Source organism: Megalopta genalis, chromosome 9 (assembly GCF_051020955.1).
Source record: "Megalopta genalis isolate 19385.01 chromosome 9, iyMegGena1_principal, whole genome shotgun sequence".
NCBI classification, from domain to species: Eukaryota; Metazoa; Arthropoda; class Insecta; order Hymenoptera; family Halictidae; genus Megalopta; species Megalopta genalis.
Window position 1 is genome coordinate 14,701,468 of NC_135021.1, and position 20,451 is coordinate 14,721,918.

Sequence of the window (20,451 nt, forward strand, 5' to 3'; positions counted from 1 at the left end):
ATGTTCAATTGAAGGGGCATTACTAAACTAGCTGCATCGTCGAGAATTTTAAACATTTTTTCATGAAAACAATAGCGTATACTACTTAAATATAGGTCAAAACCATTGCACAAATCCTGACACAATAATGTCTTTATGGTTCTTAAAAAAAATCCCAAATAGCACCTAAAAAATTGACTTCTAGACTAGAATACCTTTCAGCCTCTTTTTCCACGTTCCTTTGTCAATATTTCTGCGTCTGCTATCTCATAGAATATTCATGAATAATTTACAAATCATTCTAAATATATACGAATCACATAGCACGTTTCTCTTTGTTCGACTTGAGTGCTTCTGAATCTAACATTGTGTCAATCTACCATTATCCTTTAACGGTCCAATGCCGCAATGCACGCGGCATGTCACTTTTACTTATTGGGGCGAATGTCGCGTATATTGCGGCAAAACTCGTTCTATTATTATTATTAGCATCATATATTTATTTATCAAATAGATATTCTACTCATTCTATATTTAATATGAATATCTTTACGATGCAATTTCTCTTCGTATGAAAGATGGGTTATACCTTGAAATCACCAACAATTATTATACCGACAATGTTTCATCGACACGATTTCAACGATACCGCATTTCACCGACATTGTTTACATACCGATACGTTAAAGTCATCGACGAATGTTCACATCGATTCTCGTTTCATCGACAAATGTTATTATCGGCACTTCGTGCATAAAAAATACAGAAATAAAGTAATTCTGCTTTGAAACAGCAAGTGTCATATAAACGACAGAAAAATAAATTTGTTGAATCAAAAAACATTGACGAACTTAATTCGCCCGACGAAATGTTGAATAATGGAAAATCTTTTGTGAGAGTTATTCAAGAAGAATCTGAATGTACAGTGCTGTTTACAAAATATTTAGTATAAAAATAAATTATACCGATTTAAATCATAATAATATCCTTTACCGACAGTTAACGTTTATTAAATAATATTTTTTGTACTAGAAACTAGTTCAATTAAGTTTGATCGCGTTGGTACGTAAAGTCATGGTACACACTCCATAATCTTCGTTTGTTAAATTGTTCGAATATTTTTCGAAGAAAATAAAATTGAAATTGAATACAATGTATTCAATGAAACATTTGAACAACGAAGATAGACAACGAAAGAGTGTGAGCGTCTTAATTTATAAATATTCAACGTATACTAAATATATAGAGTCCTCAGCGATTAACACGTTCCGTGCCGAGCTTTTTTTACTCGAATCTTCACGCTTTGATATTTTACTAAAACTTGATGTGTTACGTGCAATTATTAATTCTCGTACACATAACAACGTAACAAAAACTTATCAACGCCCATTCTTGCGGTGGAAATTGATTCTTCGGTTCTAAATTTCTTGTAAACAATTTGTTCAGTTCACTAAGTAAACATGCAAGCGTGTACCATCGATGGTACACGTGGCACGGAACGTGTTAAATAGAATGAAAAATCTTGCAGCATGATAAAACAAAAAAAGCAAGGTTTCCATGGACGTATTGCAAGATCTGATTAGAACAGACAGGGTAGGCGTAAGTATCCAAATACGCTCTCGAACAGAGTAGGGTATTCGGAGTGTCGAGGGCCGGCGGTCCCAGTTCGTTTAGCGTTTCCGTCGCAGCCACCCACAATTGATTTAAGCCGTGGGATAATTGGTAGCCGGGGTCCGTGGCAGCGCTCTTATCGGCGTATTAAGACAGTTAAACACAAGTTGTCACCGTATCGACAAATACGGGGTTTCGGGTGGTTGGTCGGCCGGCGAGGTGAGAGACGCGAGGCGCGAGCTGAGGCGAGCCGAGCCGAGGCGAGGCGAGGCGTGGCGAGGCGAGGCGAGGTGAGAGCCAGGTAAAAGTGCGGGTTTCAGGTTGCTTTGGGACTGGTTCCAAGGCGAGAGCACGCGTGGGTGGAAGGCCAATCGCGGTAGCGCTCTGCCGGCGGAGTGCATTGCAGAGTGCAGGTGCAGCGCAACGGAACAGTGGCAAAAGAAGCGGCGCAAAGCGGCGTTGCGCTGGTCAGCACTGACACGCCCGGTTGCTCGCGCTTCCGGCGCCACTGTCGAACGCCGCGTTTCACAGCCCGCTGGCGCCTACGAATTCGCAATTGCCGTTCCCGTGCTCTCAGAATCGCGAGTCATGCTCCGCCTTGATTAATGACAACCGACGCCGAGAACCTCTTTAACCGGAATCCACGAAAAACCCGAGCGAGAGCTCGTCCATCAAATCTCCGACGACGCGACACGCCATCTCTAAACAAATCCTCCGATTCGTATTTATAAAAGAGATTGTCTTGTTGCTCTCGATTCGGCTGCTGCTTCGCGGGCAATTAGGCCGACGAGCGAACAACAAAATCAGCTGGATGAAACAGGGCACGAGCTCGTTCTATGATTTATTTCACAGCCGAGGCGCGATAAGAACTTCTGTCGTCAAATGACTCTGTAAACCTCGGAAGCGTCTTGTTGCTCTCAATTTAATTCCGACTGCTTCTTTCGTGACAATTAGGATGCCCATCTTCGGATAGAACGCCGAGGAAGAAAAGCAGGATTTATTCGGCGTAGACGCGACGTCCTTCTATGATTTATTTCGCTGGTGAAGCGACGAGAACTTCTTTGTGCAAGTTGCCAAGGACGTGATGCATTTTGTTTTGCACAAGCTTGTTGGACGCTGTTAAAAATATTTAAAGGTTTCTTATCATTTTGTTCGTTAGCGCAGACTATGAATCTTCATGCGAAATATACATTTTTTGGTTTTTACGAGAAACAGACGTTTGTTTCTATCTTTTTCTTTATTATTTCAAGGAGACGAACACAATGTAACAGTGTTCTGAAATTCGTTTCATATTTTGTCAATTTTAAACGTCACCTACTGATGTTTCTTACATATGTATAAAATCTGCACTCTTCTTACCGCAAGTGTCTAGGCACAATAAAAAGTCTAATGTCCAATGGAAACCTCGGCAGAGAAATCAAAGACACGTTCAACTCTAATGGCCAGTTCAATCGAACGCTCTTCTTACTAAAGTAATCAACAGACACCTTCTAACATTCCAATTTTATATTATTTTCTAAACGTAATCGTGTGTTATAAAATGAGTTTGGTGAAAATTAGGCACACGTATACGACACACCGGCCAACAACGGCGTTAAAATCCAGCTGGCATCGGAGCAATTTCGTTATCGCGTGATCGACAACGGAAATGATATGTCGCGCAGCACGAAACCGGGATTAAAACTGCGTGTAATTCGCGTTTTAAAACGTTTCGAGGAAATTCATTGAAACCGCGACCCTCTCGATTCGGAAGGGGAAGAGGAGCAACGTAATCGCGTTTTACTTTATCAAAGTTAACCGCGGCCACGAAGTGAATATATCTGAAGGCGAAATTGCCGCGGTTAGTACTAATTACCGACTTCCACTAGAAGTGATTAACGCAGGAATTATAAGACACACCGATGCTTTCCGTGCGTCTGATAGTGTCGATTTCCAATTAGCCGCAATAACGTATAGCTTAGCCGGCCGCGGTAATTGCGTCTCGAATAAATTGCTGGGAACGTAGAAAGCGATGTCGTTTAAATATTATATCCGTGACACGGGCCGCGAGCGAGTGCGTTATTTATGTTAATTACGCGTTGCGTTTTCGAAACGATGCACGCGGATTAGAAACATCGAGTCGATTACAGGCGCGAGAACCGTGCCTCGCCGCTGAACCGTGTAGAATTTTGAACGGAGATTGATGATTTTCGAAACGGACGCGGATTTAGCCGTTCTCGGGCAATTTATCAATTTCTCTATCTCGCCGAGTCCCAGAAATCGTCGTTATTGCACGCGAAGTGAAACAGTGTCTCTAATCGATGCAAACCTCGAAACTTTCATCAGAGATAACGTCTACATCCAGCTATTTCTGCCGCGGCGATCGACGCTGCGTCAATTAATTGTCAAATAGAGTACAAATAGAGTTGCACTGAAAACCAGACGACTTGTCCAGCCTTTTAGAAACGCAATCTAATTAGGCAAACTTTCCGATCATCGTTCTTCGAGCACTTTTCCGCTGCATTCGTAGCGTCTTAATAACAATAATAATAATGTTTATTTTGTGAACGAAACGAAAATAGAAAAACAGAAAAGTGATAATAACAAGATAACAACGGAGATTAAAACATTCGATGCTGATATGAGTAACGTTAACAATTGTAATAGCAATGGGAGGAGTAATAGTATGTAATAATAATAATAATAATAATAACGACAATAATAATAATATAATAATAATAATAATAGCAATAACAATAATAGTGTTAATATAAGTAACATTAACAATCGTAATAGTGATAGGAGGACTAATTGTATGTAACAATAACAATAATATTAACAATAATAATAATAATAATAATAATAATAATAATAATAATAATAATAGTAATAACAATAATAATGTTAATATGAGTAACATTAACAATTGTAATAGCGATAGGAGGAGTAATACTAATAAATAATTAAAGGAGGAGTAATACTAATAAATAATTATTACAACAATTACAATAATTATAATAATAATAATAATAATAATAGTAATAACAATAATAGTGTTAACAATAAGATCAAGAATGACGGATGGTTGCGAACAATAGCGATGGCAGAATGTTTAAATGAAGCGAAAGAATTACAAAAGAAATTGAGTCAGTGGCAATAACGATTGGCATTCATGAGTAAGCGGTTTAAACAGTTATAATCGTGTGCGAGGTGCTTCTACGAGAAAAAGACGAGAATATCTAAGATTACAGGCCGGTGTATAAAAGTCGTGTTTTTCGAGAGCTTGAGAGACAGGAGATAGTGTGATTAATTAGTTTGTATACAAACTAATCTTCTAGTTAATTAAACATGTTGGTGTTCGTTGATCTTCGCATGGGAACGTGATTTATTACGCTTGTATTTTTATAATGTCTATTGAAAAATTGCTATAATAATTATAGAAAGGAGGAAATACCGGGTGATTAAGCGGAGTTTCACTTTTCTTAAATATCAACGAAACAACTTGATCTTTTTGGGCAAGCTGGATGATTTAGATCAGTAGATAATGACCGAAACGATTTCTTTTTTGAAAAACCTACAATCGATCGGGGTCTAGATGAAAGTTTGAAAATTATTTCGCGACTTCGGAAATGAGCGAGCACGATGCATCAATGCAGCGAAAGATGCAGCTAGAGGCTATCGAGAAGAATCTCTCGACAAAAAGGCCGGCTGACTGTTTTGGTTCTACTTAAGTAGAAAGGGACAGCCAATCCCGAAGGGACAGCCGCGTTAGCATTCGGAACGTGTTCCGTTCCCATCGGGGAGTTTTTCCGATTCACGATGAGTTGCAAGCCTAAATGCTCAGTAGCCTGAAATCCCAGATTGTACCGGGCTGTAGGCGACCGCGCCATTGTACACTCATTGTCCCCCTGAATAAAGAACATTTTTAGACACCACTTAGGCGGCTCCCGATGGGGTGACACGCAACTGCGACTCATCCTTATACACTGCGGCCTCTTTTTTCGTTCTCACGTTCATTGTCTGGCTGTTGTGCTTTTACCGGGAACGGTGCTCGCATTCTGAACACCGTCGATATCAGGAGGGAAACTGCGCTTTTACATCCGCAGATTCATCCGGTAACTGCAACACAACGATCAAAAATTAGTTTAGGAATTTATTTTGATGTTAGCGTCTCTTTTTTTTAACCATGTCAGAATTCATTTTGAGTTTACAATTGATTTGGAACTAGAGCAGAATACATTTTGAGAGTTTGCAATCGATTTGGAACGAGATTAGAATTCATTTTGATTTGACAGTCGGTTTGGAACTAGATCAGAATTTATTTTGATGATAGAATCGATTTAGCGTTCAATCAACAATTTATTTTGTAGTTCTTTCGAAGTTCATTGACTATTACTGTAAGAACTAATGTTTAATTTCATAATTTCATTTAATTTCACATTTTAGACCTGGTTCAGAATTTCAGTTAAGATTCCAGCAAGAATTCATTTCCACGTTAGGATTCGGGATAAAAATTTCCTCCTCGGATAATAACAACATTTATCTTATACCAGATAATCGTCTGAAACAGTTAGTATTAACCCTTTGCACTCGAGACTATTTTAACTCCACAACGAAGACATTTATTTCAACCTGCAGTATTTCCATTTGTTATGATTGCTTTTATTTGATTGAACGTGTATGATTGTAGAACGCTTCTATCATTTATCAATTTATCGAATACAAACGAATTTAATAACGTGAAAATTCTTTTGAAAACACTGTAGCAATTTTCAGCGTCGCCTCAGAGTCGTCGCTCGAGTGCAAAGAGTTTAAGCTTGTTAATGACACTTAACCCCTTGCCGTATTTTGACGAGTCCGACTCGTCATGAAAATTTCTGATAATAATTAATTGAGTATAGATGTTATTCTGTCCTTTGAAATTGGAATAAAATTCTAATCTCTTGTCATCAATATTTAAGCATTCGAGTAAATTTAGGCACACGATAAGCATCAATTTTCTTTCCCTTCTAAGAAATTATTGCAATTGAAAAATTTCTAATTACAGTAACTGCGAAGAAGACGGTTAATCCGACTTAATCGCACTGCAGATACCTGAAGTTTCACGTGGGTGCAACAGCCCGAACATCAACAGCTCCACCAAGGACAACCATTATGATCCTTGAACTCGCGGTTGCAACCTTCCCTACAATGTTGCGAAAAACAAACCGGCGAGATCACATCGGCAGAAACCAGATTGATATTTCATTAAATTCCTCGAAGTGTTCTCTCGAGCACTAGCTTATCCGGAATGTTGATCTTTCGGCGACGGTAGCTGCCGAATGCAAACGATCCCCGGCTGCGATCTGGGTTAACGATTGTCCGGCGATCATCGCTGAACATTGCGCAACGGGTCTTTGTTGGTCCGACGCCTTCGGGATCATTGTGTGTCCAGGTAGGCCGCCAGGTGAGCTATCGGTGGCAGGAACGCCAGGAAACTGGCCGGAGGGATAGGGTAACAACATATGGGTATCATTAAGCGTAATAATCGTTACGAAAATGAATGCTGGCGCATTTATCCGACATCCATACCGCAATTAATAACGCGCCGGGGAAAAGTATAGCGCATAATGCGCGGCTCGTTGTTGCAGAAACGGTAGGAACAAGATCTGTTACACGCTCGGCCCGTTCGGCTCGTTTCTAATTGCGGATTGAATGATCGAGCGCGCACCAGCCATCTTTGTGGCTGTGCTTTGACTATCCCCAATGAGCATTTGTCCACCGTTATCTCTCTCCCCCGCGTCCGTTGATTGATCGCGGGCCGAAAGTAAGATCGTTCCGGCTGCAACATTGGCCGAGACCGATTGATCGATCGGCGTCGGGCACGCTCTTCGTCTTGTCGGCGAAAATAAATGTCATTCCTCTGCCACCGCCGCATACTTACCCGCGGTTATATTGCTACTTGCACGCCTAAGCAAAAGCCCCCCTCACTAGCGGCCCGCCAGGCCCGCGCTCTCTATATGCGCTCCCTATCGCGAACAGATCTTGTCCGCCCGTTGGATACATATTCGCCGGTAACGCCGTGTCCATGTTATCTGCGCCAGCTTAGGCTACCGGATCGGCGGGTAGCAATTTCTAAAATTGATACCAGCGACGCCAGCAGTCTGCGAGACTGCCGATTGTCAAGTTCGAATAACAGCCTTGGTTTGTCTCGGACGTAGACAGCTCGCCGTCTATTTATAGACGAACAAAAGTGCCTCGCCTCTTTCAGCCGCGTCGCAGGCTGTAATTTCTTGTCAATCGATTTCTATAAAATATCCGGTTTTACGCGCGCTTTCGTTGCTTTTGCGCATACTCGTTGTATAGGCTGTTAATGATCGGGCAAATACTTTTAGTATACCGTACGAAGCGGCAAGTACGGTTCAGGTGGAGATAGTCTTTTCGGATAGATTCGGATAAGCTGGCCTCGCATCTCTTCGCGAGCTGTATATTCTGAAGAAATTTTCCTTGTACCTGTGCACACGTGCTTGGTCGCGCTTTGAAATTTCGTAGACGATACCAGAGCACAAGGACGAGAGAAATGAATAGTCGCGATACGAAATTGCGAGGACATTAGAAGAATTTGAAAATAACATTTCAAAAAACAAATCAAAATTCATACGAAAGGAAATATTATCGTTTATAAAGGTTAGTAAAATGATTATCGAACAATATTTTGCGACCAATATTGGCATCTTATTGAAATTTCTGATAGAAAACATTCAGTTTCGTTGCATCGCTGTCTCGCGTGAAACCGAAGAAGATCCGAAATCTGATAGGTTTCTCGAAGAATTTATGGCTGGTTCGATGCAATATTTTCTCCCGGATGTGCTTTTAGATTGGACCTCTGTTTAGGTGATAAGTAGGAATACCGTTGATCGGTGATTACCGATCAATTTGCAGATCGTTATCTCCCCGGCAACGCAACTTCGAGACCGGCCATTGTGGTTAACGAGCAGGCGAGACGCGAACAATGTGGAAGTTGATAATTAGATGCCACTTGTGTATCGGGGCCGTTTACACTTGGCGCGGTCTACAATTTCGAGGCAGAGCCTTTCACTGGGCCCCGTTAATCGCTACATGTGTCCGTCAAGCTGAATAAAGTAAATTATACGAAGCGGTTGCTTACGTGTTGCGAATCCCGCGTGCTTCATTATTCGATGCCACTGTTGTAACACTCCGTATTGTCGGGAAGATAACTGGCTTCGAACTTCATGCTTCGGGTCCGAAGTATCCACGGGACGAGCATATCCCGCGAGACGCGTCAAAAATTCTTCAGGATTCCCTGGACGTATAATTAATGTTCGCCGTGGAATCCGCAAAGAAACGATTTTTTCCGTGGTGTTTACAAAGGTTTATCAGCAATCAGGATGATGCATGGCCAAGGCGGCGCAAAGTATACTTACCGGCCGATCTAATAGCAGCCTTCAACCTGTCCGCTGCAAGTTTACAAACTATTCGCAAGAAAATCCCGCCTCATTTCAATTTCCCTCGATACGCGACGCTTAATTTGCCGAGGAGTGTAGACAAAGTTGGCTCTGTACGTCGTTCATTACGAATCGATTAAGTTCATACGGCCGTGCAATTTTTGTACCTTTCACAATGCACAATATCAAAGTTACATCACGAGCAAGTGTTTAATCATCTCGAGTAAGTGTTTAAAGTATCGGTTTATGAGGACAAAGGATCTTTCAACGAACTCGGAGTATTTTCTTTACGGACCTATATTTTGTTTTAAAGACATCGATAACAAATTATATGCTTGATGTGGCCAATAGTCGACATTCATTTTCAATGGATTTAATACTCTTCATCGATCGATACTCTTTCTTAGAAATGGTTTGAATAAACTTTCTTGTTCAAGCTTACATTATAATTAGACTGCGGATTTTATGCACTTGCGGCAAAAATGAGTGAAACATCAAATTATGGAGACATAAGATGAATTTCATAACAATCGTACACTATTTCCAACTTACTAATTATTATATATTATTATTATTATTGCCAGAAACAATTTGTTTCTTCTTCGTTCTTGTTTCTTACGATCGTCTTTGAACATTTTTATTTTTTGTTGGTATATACAACGATACTCACACACATACACACACACACACATGTCTACAGGGGCAATAAATAAAGGTACAACCCAGAGCTTCATAAATGCAGGTACAAGCCCGACCTTCTGAAGGAATAGTATAAAAGGACTGCACGTTCCAGTGCGAGTAGCTACTTCCCATATAACTACAGAGGTGTTCGTCAGCCTAGAAGACGATCTGTCAGACAGTATCTCCGCGACTTCACATACAGTCACTCTTCTTCACACAAAGTACATTTTATATCCGCTAGATGCTTTATTAAACACTGTATCATATTTGTATCGCATTATTAGTAAATAAACAATTAGCAAATTCCAACATTTTTCATAAAGATCCGGATCGAGATCCTGATCATAATAAAAGAAGCAACAAATCTGAAGAATACATTTTTGACAAATTTGATACTGTTCAAATGATTTTGAAACGTTACGTAACAATTTTAAGCGATAGTAATTTCTACAGCTCGATAGTCAAACCGAGTGTCTAAAGAGCATCCTAAACGCAGCAGCAATCAGCCGCTGATCGATTAATGCTAGCCTAGATGAAGTAGGTCGTCCAGTCTGCTGGCAGAGCCAGAGGACCTAGATACCTCGAAGGCTCGCCCTTCGGCCATTGTGTCGGAGTCACCCTCGTCGTTGGACCATTACCAACGAGCCGCGCGGTACAATCGGTCACTCTCGTCATTACGTCGCGTCTAATCATCCATCAGCCGTCGATAGCACAAATTAGAGAGCACACGGGCCACGACAAACCCCCGGACATCGAGCCAATCGCAGCCTGGCCCGTTCTAGCCGGCGCTCATAATCGGTGTCCCGAGTCCCGAGCGTATTCATCGCGCGGGACAATGCGAGAAAGCCGATCCGGATACAATGCGAGCCGCGGCGGCTCGCGTCGAGGCCGGTTCACATCTTCATACCGGTCCAGGGCTCGCAATCAGCCTGGCCGAAGAGCGTTGTCAATCTCGTGGACGCAAACCGTACTGGCAGCGCAGCGAAACGCAGCGGAACGATTTGCCGGTGCAGCCGGCGGGTAAAACTTCGTTTAGCATCGCATCGGGGTGAAACAAACCGGTCGCGTGCGTGTTCGCCTGCGTACGAGGAGCGGGCCAGAGGGTCAATCTCCTCCGTGTCTTCTTCTTGTTCTTCTCCTTCTTCTTCTTCTTCTTCTTCTTATTGATCTTCCCTCTTTCCCTTCCGCGTGGCCATTTTCTCCTCGCTGCTCTTCTTCTTCGGACTCTTCTTGCTCCCGCGTGTCTCACCGACGTCAGGCCGTTTCCACTTCAACTTCTCTTGATCCTCCTCTTTTTTTCTGCTTCTGTTTCTTCGTCGTCTTCTTCATCATCAACCGACCTCCCGTTTTGCCCCGCGGCCGAACGTTCTCTCGATTCGCTCGCCCGGAGGTCGGACGTCATTGTCTCGTCTCCGGAAAGCGAAAGCGATCCCTAAAAAGAACGAGAAATCGTATTCAATCCGGTAGACGAGTCCGCTAAACAATCGGCCATGTTCTGGCTCGATTGGACCCTTGCCGATTAGTATTTTGCGCTTGGCGTGCGAGCAAGAGATCGTGCTATCTATCGGCCGACCATAGATTGCACCGGAAAAGTGCATAAAATCGAGAAATGGAAACATGCAACAAGATTGTAGCAGTTGCGCGATGTTTTTCAGACATCGCCACTTCGATTTTCATTTTCTTCTGATGTAAAATATGTCTTTGACGATGTTGTTTCTGTTGCAAACGATGATAGAAGTGCTCACACAAAGCGTAATATAAAATAGCAATATATACTATAATATATAATAATAATATTATATATATAATAGCAAAATATATTAAATAATATATAATAATAATATTATATATATATATAATAGCAAAATATATTAAATAATATAAAACAGCAAGTTTTAGATGTTGGATGTTTTATGCGAGTCTTATGAATTTATGACAAAAATGACAAAGTGAAGTGCAAAACTGTGGAGACACTGACAGAATTTAGGGATATTGTTACATTATTTTCTACCTGTTACAGTCATCGAAAGGGGAAATGTATTTGCATGTAATCGATGACTCTTATAGTTAAATTGGATAAATTATTTTGCACATAGATCCGCAGTCTAATGACAACACAGGATTTACACTATCGCGTATAAGTATTTCGACACTGGGTAAGATACGATTAAAAGTTCTATTTTATTATAGTGTTGATAGTATGCGATGTGTCGTAGATCGAATAATTTCGTAATAAATTAATGAAAATGATTAAATATTGTATTCATCTGCGTGTCCACCTCTTTGAGCAATAACAGCTTTTACTATTCGTTATAGTCTGGCAGTCAGTTCCTTCAAGGTATCTTCCTGCGTTTCCTTCCACGGGCCTTGTCCTGATTGCGACACATTATAGTAATTGAAAATATTATACAATTTAACGCAGAGGTTCAAAGATTAATAAAAAGCGGTTGAGAAGCACTTGTGGTGAACAAACAGAAGTGTCACCGTAAAACCAATTTTACATTGATTTTAATTAATGCACCTTCCTTTCAATAAATGTACATATATTTAATATTTTTGGTTTTTATAGACGTTATATGATCGTCTGAGACGAAACCTTGAAACTTTGCAATACAGGCTTGTACTAACAATTTTTACAATAATTACAGTTTCTTGAGTTTAGAACCATTTACGTTTTCTGAAAACGACGACTTACCTCATTTTGTTTAAAATTTGTCTTGTACTTTTTCGCCCACCCACGAACACCATACAAATGCGTTTCACGTATCTGTATGTTCATCGCATTGTTTTGTTCGTACGATCTCTAAACTTGATTCACTCTGCGAAACGTTTCTCGATTCAGCTGCAAGATTTCAGCTGAAGCTCGTAACTGTATAGTTTAGAGGGCATAATGGCGCGCGCTAATAGACTTATCCCCCGATAAGAAATTTAGTACTTGAACGCGCATTAACCTCGGGATTGCGCGCTAAATTTCACGGAATACTCGGAACATCCCCGTCGCCCGGGTAATTCATGCTATTATCGCGAACGCATCATCATAAATTTGCATAGCCCATTACGACACACGCCGCGTCGTCACGCGAAACGAATCTCTGTTCACCTTCGAGGTGAATCGTTCAGTCGTTCCACCGCACGGCGTCTGGACCACCTGGAACAGCCGCGGATCTCGGAAAAATCAGAGCGATATGGATCATCGGGAACCGTTGGAATCCAGACGCGAATGCCTCGAGTACGCTTTTAGTTCGCGTTCGCATTTGCGTTGCAGCTGACTCCCCGACGAGATTCAATGACCTACGCGAGCAAGGCGACCTTGCTTTGTAACCTTCGGCGAGGGAAAAACCTTTGGCAATCAATTAAAACATTCCGAGGCGACACTCGGCAATTCGGCGCAATTAGTTAGACCGCGTTGCGACGCATCGTTAAGGTTGAAGGTAGCAGTGACTGTTGCAACGTTGGCAAGAACGGACGATCGCGTTTGTCGAAGTCAGACCGGTGACGGTTGTGTTGCAATTTGAAAAACGACTTTAGATCGGTTCCACGATAACAAAGATGACACGGTATCGAAGCGGGAAACTTTTATTCTAAACGATTCTTTTCAGATAATATTGTCAGATTGCGTATCTCTTTATTTATTCATGTATGTGTATTATACATGGGTAAACACCCGTTTTTACAACGGAAACACAAGCATAACGTATGTTGAATGACGGAGAATCAGTGAATCAGCGAACAGTTTATAAAGTCTCGTTTTAAATCTAGCAACACTCGATGCATGTGTGTTAATCTTGTCACGACACTGCAGATTTTATGCACGTGGAACAAAGATGATTCGATTTAAAATAGATCAAAAGAACGTAAAAGTAACACATTATTATTTTCGATCTAATAAAATTTTTTAAAAAAGAATGAACTTTTCGTTTAGTTCCCACTTCTTCAAATTGTGATACAGACAATTTTTATATTGCACACAAATCCGCGGTCTACTTGCCACAATTATTATTCATGCATCCGAACGTCCCAATATCAATTTCTCTGGATAAATCGCTCCGATTGTGCGGGACTTTTAAAGATTCCGATTCGCATGTCAAAGTCCTCGTAGCAAAAATACAAAAGCCGCCCGTTTCTACCACGGCGGAAATAGATCGGCAGGCAAGCTCGTCGAAGCATACGAGGTTCGGCAATCGCATCGGCACTCCGCGCGGAGATGCACCCCGGCCGAAGGCGTGCGGCTCGGCGCAGCTGCAGACACGTGAGCAGAGGAATCGCCGTGAAAGGCTAACGTTATAATAACGGTCGTAACAACGGCAAGAAGTCGTAATTTAAATTGAGTTTCTCGCTTGTCCGCCGGTAATAGCTCTATCGCATGCTGCTTAAACGGAAACGGGAAAGGCGGAGCAGCCGCGACGACGAAGTCAACGGCGAAGACAACGACGGCGACAATGGGGAGGGAAGGTCGATTGGCAGCGAGGAGAGAGGCAGATGGATCGAGAGCTCGGTGGGTGGGTGTGAGCGATATCTCCGGGCACAGGCCTGGGGTGCGCTGATCTAATTGATAGCCGGGCTGGGGACAGAGCCAGGATATGACGCGAATCCATTGTGGCCCACATTATTATAATATATATTATAATAGGTATCCTCCGTCATTGGTAACGGAGGCAGGCGACGCCGGAGCGAGAAATATGCGGGGAAAAGAAAGGGAGACGGGGTGACACGATCATGCTGGTGTAATAATCCGGCGACATTGTTCGGCTCGGCAGTTAGGGAGTGCGGTCAGCAAGTGTCAGACAGATTGCGGGATTTAGCGACGCGACGACACCCGTGTGCCTTCTTCGTCATCGAGGTGCAGAGTGCTTCGGCCACCCTTCCCGTCGGCGTGAGTTCGATCCCGTTTTTCCGATTAACAACTTGCTATTATTATTCACGCTGTAAGCAGATACGACGTTCGGTACGAACCCGGCAGAATGTTTTGGTACGAACATGGAATTCATGGTCGTGACAACGGTATCCGACGAAGTCGTTCTTGGTCAGACAAGTTTCAATTTCGTTCGAAACTTCACGCTAGGTTTAAACCCGTTAAAATGACGGGCCACTAATTGCTTAATTTACGATTATTCAGGCTGCAAAGATGTATTCATGAGCTATTTATCCAACGTATGCGTTACTCGCGGCAAATGTTACGATAGCACTCGTTTAGAGTCAGAATAAATGATATCGATCTTATGAATCAATATAAAACAGCCGCTTTTAGTGTTCCGTAAAACTAGTGTTAGGCGTCTGAGGCAAAATCTGGTACAGAACATGGTAGATCGCCTTTCTTTGGCCATAGTCAGAAAAAGCTGACGCATTTATTTGTCATACTAAGACGACAGAAATGTGTTCACGTTACGTCTAACTGTATCGCGATACGTTCATCTCTTTATTCGCGTCGCACGGTACTAATCACGTCGATAGGTGTCTAAATGAGAAAACGAAGGATTGTGCTTGGAAGCTTGGATTCCAGACTTTAAAACGATACTCTCGCAGATATAGTGTCTTCTGATCAAGACACATTGCACAGTTTTGATTCCGTGAAACGACAATATGTAGTTCGCAAACGGCGTTTATAAACTTTACACGGACCAGCCGAATGTAAGCGTCGGCGTGACGTTGAAGGTAGCAATCATCTGGCTGGGAGTGTATCGGGCGTCATCAGGGGTCGGAGTAACCCTGGAAGCGGATGTAACTGTGCGCGTCGGCGTCGCATTTCTGGAGGATCTTCTGGTGGCGTGGCTCCGTTGAGTGGATCGCGTTGACCCACGCCGATGATCGGGCGGCGTTAACGTTGCCGTCTGGCAACGTACCTCGAGTGAAATCCTCCCCAAGTCGGCAAATAGGAGGCCGCGGCGCACATGCTCGGGTAGCATCTTCAAAGTGGTAACTGGTGATCTCCCTCGGCCCCGGGAATTCGTTAAAAGACATGTTGGTAAGTCGTGCATGCTGCCAGAGCGTGAAGTGAAATTGAAGCGCAACCACTCGAAAATGAACGGGCATAGGCGTCTCCTCGGCGGGAAAGTCTTGCGGATCCTTGGCATTGCCTCTCGTCGAGAGAGACGCGACGATCGCTCGGCGCATCGTTGGAACTTATAATGAAGAAAATCCTCGAGACGATCGAATATAGGAGACACGCCTATATAGAATTACTAAAGCGAGGCGAGCGGTACGAGCACGATCTTTTCCCTTGGCGGTAGCGGTCGCGAGGCGAGGCGACGCGACGCGTGCAATCCCTTCGAACCGGGCTGCGCGCCGCGACGCCACCCTTTTGCCAGCCTTCGAATTCAAAGTGTCCTCGTTATAGCCGAAGTGGATGCCGCCCGAGCACCCCCCGGGCCCGCGGTAGCATCTAACGTTTAATTGCATCGGACTTTAGCGCCGGATATAACTTCACTGCCGGAAATTAACAGGCTTTAACTATTGCCTATACACCAGCCGATCTACGCTCGCATATAAATTATCAGGCCGCGCGGTCTTTCCTGTTCCCGTTCCGGGGAGACCGTAAAACCTGCTCTCGCTCTCAGCCACGATCCGATCCGATCCCAGCCGATCCGATGCGATCCGATGCATGCTCTGCTCACCAACACGCGAGCAGATCCAGCGGTGGGAATAAGCGCGCGCGCTCTGAATTGCCTCGGCTTATGCGCGTGTCCGCCCCTGGACGCCCGTTATTAGAAGATCGAGCGAAACGTCACGGTGTGATAATTAATGCCCCGATACTAAGGCGAACCGCCCGACCGGCTCGTAGTTATTACCGATTATGCAATATGTTTGCGAACGCGTTCGAGAGCCCCTCGATAACCTCCTCCCTGCCCTCCCCCTCTAGTCTCTCCTTCGTCGCGACCGTACCCCCTCGGTGCCCGTTTCAATTAGTTTCAAGTGCAACAGCTCCGCCTCATTGCGAATTTCTGCTACAGTGTTTTATTCGCCACCGTAGATTACCTTCGACCTCTTTGGACCCGGTTCGATCAGCATCCGACGTTGGACTCATGCTGGTTCTAATAGATTCTAGTTTAATTTGATATTCGGATTTTTTGATATGGAAGCGCGAATTCGATACAGCATCTAAGAAGAATTATGGGACTCGGTGGGATGTAGCCGCATGACACGTGTGCATCAATTATGTTGTTTTCTTTGATTTTGTTGGCTCGTTTGTATAGTCGTGAATTCGTTTTATATATATAACCTGTCTGTATTGAATCATTCACTTGTCATTGGATGGCGTTATATGTAACCTCGATAACGTCGATAAAATATGTGACAATAAAACATTTTCGCGGTAATACCTATTTTATGTATTATTTAAAATAAATACCGTTCCGTATTGCATTTTCGATGCAAATTGCAATCTATTCCAATAGATCTAATTCTCTTCTACTTCAATTATACTTCAATTATACTCTACTTCAATTATAAAATTGAGGCACGTGCTTGTTTACCACCGAGCCCTTCAATTGTTACTGTTCCACTCTACAGCTGTTGGACTGAATAATGCGATTATCTGATAGCTGATTTACTAGATTTTAGAAGATTCCACTCTGGGGTCGCTTTTTATAACAGAAGAAAAGAGCGAAACAATTTTCCAGTGTGGTGATTGCAAAGTAGCTACTATACTATATGTACTATATGTATTTTACATATATACTATATGCACTGACCACTCGAAATAGTACCGTACAAAATAATTAATGATAAGGTCATTAATCCTTACTATGAAAATGGGTTAACGATTGAATCATGGTCTACCGAGTGACACTATTTCTTGACCAGCGTTACAAACTCGCGTTCACAGTCTACATTCATCGTATACAGGAAGTAAAGATTGACGGTTCTTCAGCCCCCCCCCCTCCATTCCAAGAGCCTGAAAAACGAGCGAAAAGTCGTGAAATTTGCATCAAAGCCGAACAACAACAAACCCCCCGAAAAATTTTAATTTCGCCTGCGCAAGGCGATCAATCGGGCTCGCCCAGCTCCGCCCTCGAACCTTAATCTTGCATCCCCTGGGCCGAAACAAGAAACAAAAGTGGGGCCAGGCTGCCCCGGAATTTCGCGCATCCACGAAAGAGCACGCACAAAGAGAAGAGCCGGGTCGAGATCGGCGACGTTTATCGAGTCGGATCATACTACTCGGAGCGTTGGGGCACACTGTTAGATGGTCCGCGACAAGCCGGGGCTCCGCGTGCCAGCACCGCGAGCGGTGGTCTCGCTGGTTCGAACTTATCGGACACCCGATGGGCACGGCCGGGGCCCGAAATAATTGCCCGCAGTGAAATATAAATGATACCAAGATTGTGGGTCCGAGAGGGGGACTGTTGCTCTCCGAGAGGGCAAGAGAGAGAGAGAGAGAGAGAGAGAGAGAGAGAGAGAGAGAGGGAGAGAGGGGTTGGACTTGGCGCGGCATGGTGCAGCCATGGTGCGGCCATGGTGCGGCACGGTGGTGCTTTCTACGGCGTCCGTGGCTCCTTGCCACGTGTGCACGTATGCGTGCGTGGCCCGTCGACTGGCTACTTGGTACGCGAGACGTACGCGCACGTAATTGCGTGCCCGTCCTGAAATTATTCATCTCCCCGGCCGCACGGCTGATCCCAGGCACCGCACGGACCCGGCCAGCCACCACCGGAGCCGGCCAGCCCCAGCGGTATGATAATGCATAGAAGTGCCAGTCATTATACTTATACGTAGCCGGTGTATCCACTGCCCATCCTACCTACTCGCTACGTAGATTACACCACCTCGGTAGCCCCGCTCTTCACCCCCGTACGTCTACCCGTTACCTTCTCTTCTCTCGGCGATCTCTGTCCCGCCGCGTGCCCACCGAACCTCCTCCTCCTCCTCCTCCTCCTCCTCCTCCTCCTCCACCTCCTCCTCCTCCTCCTCCTCACCCTCGTCCTCTTTCTCCTCTTCCTCCTTCTTCCGATCCTCTCCGTCGAGATGAACGTACACGTGAACCTACGTAGACGCGACCACCGCGCGTTTTACACGTACCGACCACTGCAACCGGCATCAACAGGACCACTCTGAGATGCTACGCGACGCCGAGATACCGTGGATGCGTTTGGGGGTGCACTTTTGCGCTCGAGTCCAGCCTCGTTGAGTCGAGTGCTGCGTCGCGGAACTTTCGACAGAATGAGCTTCCTAGATGTACCCTATAGTCGCTCGCGTGATTGCTGAAATTGAAGTTCGTCTAGAATATGAGGATGTCGAGATTTTGATCTTCGAGACGGGACCAAGTTTGATCTCGAATGTGTCCGTTAGTTTGAAGATGCAGAATGAGAGAATGTTGTCTGGGACGTCGCTTTTGGAAAGATCAAAGTGGTACGCGAAGCGTGTATGGGTATTATTGAGTGCTGTCTATTCATGGCTTTCCATTTGAATAGATGTTATTGCACAGTTTCAACTTATCTTTTGCTAGAATTTCAGCGCTCAACGTTGCCTGAAATTTCAAGTATGTTTGACCGGTCATCTGTATTTGACGAGTTGACTCGTCATGACGCAAAATTTTGCCATTTCTTCGTGACGAGTATACTCGTCAAAAACAGCGAACCGGTTAAGAAGAATGTACAGTTTCGCATTCTTTATTAACCCTTCGTTGTCACACCAAATCTAGCTATGCCATTCAGACCTAAACAAATTTAAAATACAATATGAACATTCTAGAACATTGTTTCTTTTATTAGAACTCGATATCTCACTTTCAGGTATATCGAAAATTAATTCTTCATTTCACTTCTTTGGAAGAAATGTAGACCACTTTGAACCGGTGTGACAGGAGAGGGTTAAGTCGGTAATCTGTATTTGACGAGTATACTCGTCATGACACAAAATTTTGCCATTTCTTCGTGACGAGTATACTCGTCAAAAACAGCCAACTGGTTAAGAAGGATGTACAGTTTCGCATTCTTTATTAGCCCTTCGTTGTCACACCAAATCTAGCAATGCCACTGAGAGCTAAAAAATTTAAAATACAATTTGAACATTCTAAAACATTGCTTCCTTTATTAGAACTCGATATCTCACTTTCAGGTGTATCGAATTAATTCTTTATTTCACTTCTTCGGAAAAAATGTAGACCATCTTGAACCAGTGCGACAGGGAAAGGTTAAATTATATATTTTACAAAAGTGTTCCAATCGAACAAAGTACGAGTTACAGTAACTTACACACTTCTCAAAAAGATTGAAACAGCTAACTGGTTGAATAGTGTACCCAATAGTCGCGGACGTGCTGCTTTAGGGGATGTTTCAGAGCGTGCCTAAAACAAAAGGCATTAGTTGCAGACTAGATTTCCGAACAAAAAGCAGCACCACGTTCCAAATGGGGATTCCCAAGAAAAAGCGGGCAACAACCATATTATCTAAGGTGTTCAACCCCGCGTGGTCGGAACCCGGCGATCATAAAACAATCTGGCGGACCGTGAAGGCTAATTTCGCGAGAGAACAACGGTAACGCGTCGAGTGAGCTTCTTTCGTTGATTCTCCGGCGTTTTCAGACGCGACGGCGATTCGGCGGCGCAATCTCTTCGTCGTTAACTTTAATAATGTTTGAATATCGCGGTTTCTTTCTATGGTTTCCGAGCGACTCGAATTTAAATTGCCGCGCACACGGGGACCGTTCGCAGCGGCTCTGCCACCGCGACCGAGATATCATTCGCCTTACGGCCACGGGGCAGCGCGGAAATTCGGGATAAATTGCGCCGCGAAACCGTTCCGTTTAAAAACGAATCACT

General features: G+C 43.7%; 1 long non-coding RNA gene across 1 annotated transcript in view; it reads left to right on the forward strand.

Annotated features, from left to right (window-relative positions):
• Positions 1 to 14,392: 14,392 nt before the first annotated feature.
• LOC117217524 (uncharacterized) overlaps positions 14,393 to 20,451 on the forward strand; it is a 217,251-nt gene continuing 211,192 nt past the window's right edge. Inside the window, exon 1 of the long non-coding RNA XR_013034077.1 lies at positions 14,393 to 14,568. This is a non-coding gene — a long non-coding RNA (uncharacterized LOC117217524). The remainder of the gene's footprint in view (positions 14,569 to 20,451) is intronic.